This window comes from Archocentrus centrarchus, unplaced genomic scaffold (assembly GCF_007364275.1).
Source record: "Archocentrus centrarchus isolate MPI-CPG fArcCen1 unplaced genomic scaffold, fArcCen1 scaffold_33_ctg1, whole genome shotgun sequence".
Taxonomy (NCBI): domain Eukaryota; kingdom Metazoa; phylum Chordata; class Actinopteri; order Cichliformes; family Cichlidae; genus Archocentrus; species Archocentrus centrarchus.
In genome coordinates, this window is record NW_022060261.1 from 777,130 (window position 1) to 781,161 (window position 4,032).

Consider the following 4,032-nt stretch of genomic DNA (forward strand, 5'->3'; position numbering starts at 1 on the left):
TCATACTTATATAAAAAAAAAACAGTTCCTGCAACAAAATAACATGCAGATTAAAGTCCTTTTGCTTCGGGGCAGTGCAGAGATTATACTGAAAGGCATTCGTGCCATGAAGCGTACAGGTTGACACAAAATTTAACTTCCCAACAGAGAGATAACACCGTACAGTACAAAATAGTTAGCTGCTACCCCTCCCCTGCTTTTTTTCCATCTTTTTTTTTAAGCGAACATAACAAAACTCCGCAGCTTGAACGGCACAAACAATCTATACCAGTTGTCTTACTTTAATTCAACAATAACCCAAATTTTCTCTTATAGTCCCTTTAAGTCCAAGAACTGTCCATGATCCTAACTCACTGAGTCACCCACTCACCCAACCTGACCGGTGGTCTCCGGTCATGCTTGGGCCTTTGAGGGCATTGGTCCTGCTGATATAGTGCAGAAGCACTACCCCCACTATCACAAGCGTCCTCAAGGGCAGGGGAGTCTGGAGAAGAGGAGGTGGAAGGGTTTGTAGCTGTAGCTATGGGGTGTCCACCACTGGGTCCGATGGGATGGTGCTTGGGGTCCCCTTGGTGTCTGCTGCACAGAACAGACAATCCCAGGCCAGAGTCATTAGGATCCTCATCCAAAGCAGGAGGCGGCACCTCCACTGGTGTCCAGCTTCCAGCATGCTGTCTGACCCAGGCATTATCCAGGGGATCACGAGAACAGTAGGGTTTCAGCTGGTCATGATGAACCACTTTAACTTTGGTCCTGGGGCCTTTCTGAATACGATATACCAGATCATCTAACTGCCCCAGGATAAAGTATGGGCCTTCGTAGGATGGGAGGAACTTTCTCACTCTTGCTCTTGATTTTGCATGTACCTTTGATGAGATACCAGACTGCATCACCCACCTGTTATTGTGTGTGGCAACAGTTCTTGTCCTATTCTCTCTTTGCCCATCTCACAGAGTCCCCGAATGCGTTTCGGGCAATTTGATGTGCTAGCTCCGGGTGCTCTCGGAGTTGCTGGACATACGCAGGGGCAGAAGGAGTTTCCTCGGGGTCCAGGGGGAGGCCTGCCACAAGGTCCACTGGCTCACTCACCTCCCTCCTGAACATCATGAATTTGGGAGTGAACCCAGTCGCACTATGCTTTGTCACCCTGTAAGCCATCACTGCATAAGGGATCGTGTGGTCCCAGTCCCAGTGGCAACGCTCCGCTGTAGTGGCCAGGATCTTTTGCAGGGTGGCGTTGAACCTTTCAACTTGGCCGTCAGACTGGGGTCGAAAAGGTGTGGTGTGTGTTTTCTCTATACCAAACAGCATGCACATTTTCTGGAACACTTCAGACTCAAAGTTTTGGCCTTGGTCACTGTGTAATGACTGTGGAGCTCCATAACAACACACCCACCTTGAAGCCAGCACCTCAGGAACAGTTTCAGCCTTGTCATTGGCAGGGGAAAGGCTTCTACTCATTTGGTGAAATAGTCCTATATGACAAGCACATACCTGTTGTGGCGCTCCTTCTCATTCAACGGGCCCATAATGTCCAGGGCGACACGTTCCATTGGGGTTCCAACACGAACGGTGCCCATCGGTGCTTGTGGTGTTTTGTGGGGCCTGGCCTTGGATGCGCAACTGGTACAGGTGCCACACCAGAAGGAGACATCCTCTCTTATCCGGTACCAGAGGTATCGGGTCTGGAGCTGAGCCACAGTCCACTCCACGCCAAAGTGACCACCAACCGGTCCCTCATGCATCTGCTTCATGACATCAACCTTGAAGACATGAGGCAGCACAATCTGGGGGTAAAAGTGGGTGTCATCGAGGCAGTAATACCGTCTAACCAGTATTTCATCTTGGAAGTAGAGTAGTTTCCACTGGCTCCAGTATGTTTTTGTGGTGGAGCTGTGTGGTGAGACTGCTACCCAAGAGGGGCGTTCTCTACTGGCCTCCAACCAGGTTCTGATGGGGGCAATATCTGGATCAGCTTCCTGGGCCCGTTGTAGCTCCTGTAAAGACCAGCCACAAAACAGATTTGTTTTAGTCTTGTCAGTCTTAAGGCCCTTCACACCGGATGCGTTGCGTAAAAACGACACGAAATTCCGAATCTTTCGGATGCGAACCTGTCGTGTAACCTATATACACACCGGACGCGTTGCGTTTTTGCGACTAAATCCTCCCTATATAACGCGCGGTGGGAAAAAAAATGCAGTCGACATCAAGTGATGATGTAATGGTCCTGATGTTTCTAAACAAGAGAAGAAGAAACAGAGTTCATGGGTTCATCCAACTCATAAGAAAGCAGCAGCAGGGAGAGTTTCATGGTTTGATCACGGAGCTGAAGCTGCATCACGGATGCTTTCACTCAAATTTCTGGATGTCAGTGGGACAGTTTGAGCTCTTGTTGGCAGAGTTGGGATCACATGTGAGGAGGCAGAGGATAATATCAGAGAGCCGACTGACCCTGGGCAGTGTGTAGCTGTGTGTCTGAGGTAAAATATTATGATTTTATTGTTCCCACATCACTGTATATTCAGTACATCGGTTCGTGTTTTGAACTATGACCTCGCATGCTGCTAAATGCAGCACTCTGATTGGTCAGTCCTGTTTGTTCGCTTGCGAAAGTCAGAAAAATCGAACTTGATCCGAAAAAATAAATGCCACAAATTCCTCCTGTGAAATGACGCGGTCGGTGTGAACGGCTGCATTAAGAACAGGAGAGTCCGAAAAATATTTTTAACGCACGAAACATTCGCACGGAATTTACGCGTCCGGTGTGAAAGGGCCTTTAGTCAGATAAATTCTCTCCAGTGGGCGTAAAATGTCTATATTGGCAGGTGGAGCTTCATCTACCCCCACTGGACCCATTGCTGCCAAACTGGGGTGCCTCTCTACCTCCACTGGACACCGTGGCACTAGGTTGACAGCAGAGTCCAACTCGCACTGTACTGCTTGATGACTGAAGCTCATTGGATGAGGGGAGGGACTAGGCAGCTTGCATGGACAATACTGAGGGCAGGGTCTCCTGGAGAGGCTGTCTGCATTGCTGTGCAGCCAACCTGGGCAGTGGATAATCTCCAAGTTAAATTCACTGAGTCTCCCAAGCCACCTGACGAGCTGCCCCTCAGGCTCCTTCATCTTGGTCAACCACCAAAGACTGCTGTGGTCTGTACAAACAACAAAAGGCCGCCCCAGGAGGTACTGCCGGAAGTGTGACATGAACTCCACCAAAGCTAGCAGCTCTCGCCTTGTGGTACAGTCGATCTGTTCAGTCTTAGACAGCTTGCAGCTAGCATATGCTAGGTGTTGCTCAACAAAACCTTTGGTGGGGCTCAACATCATCTCCCCTCTCACTATTTCTCCAATATGGGTGTTGCCCCAGACCATATACTCCTCTCTGGCCTCCAGCAGCACAGTCTGGGCCACTCTCACTACAAGTGCCCTAGATTTTTTCGGTGACTGAAAATGTGGCAAAGAGTACTATCCAGTGGTTTACAAAGTCAAGGTGTGCCTGGGCTTGGACCAGAAATGGATGACAGAGGATTGCTTCGTTAGGCCTGCTAGTTATGTCAGCCACCAGGAAATGCATGCTCGCCTGGCGGTTGTTAATCTGTACAGGTATATATGCTTCACCGAGAACAGGTACATCGCCAGGCCCAACCCCAATCACAGTCTCTGTCTCAGATGCTTGAAGAGGAGGACGAACCTCTGGATGAATAGCGTCATAGAGGCTTAAAGGCAGCACACTCTTCCCTGCTGCAGTATTCAGAACTGCACATACTTCCAGCTCATGCACCAGCATGTGAATGCTCATTTCCTGGCATTTGGGTTTAAGGTGAAGCACAGCAGGCCCTGAGCTTCTGGGAGAGAATGATGGAGCCCGAGTTCCGGCGTTGTTCTGATAGGTTCAGATCATTTTAAAAACTCAGAGAACAAACACACAACTCTTTTGAACTTGCGCAAGGAGGAGAGATCCGTTCCTTGAACTCAGCTCGCGGCTGAGCGGAAGTTATCTGTCCCGCAGGACGGCTTCCTGCGCAGCGC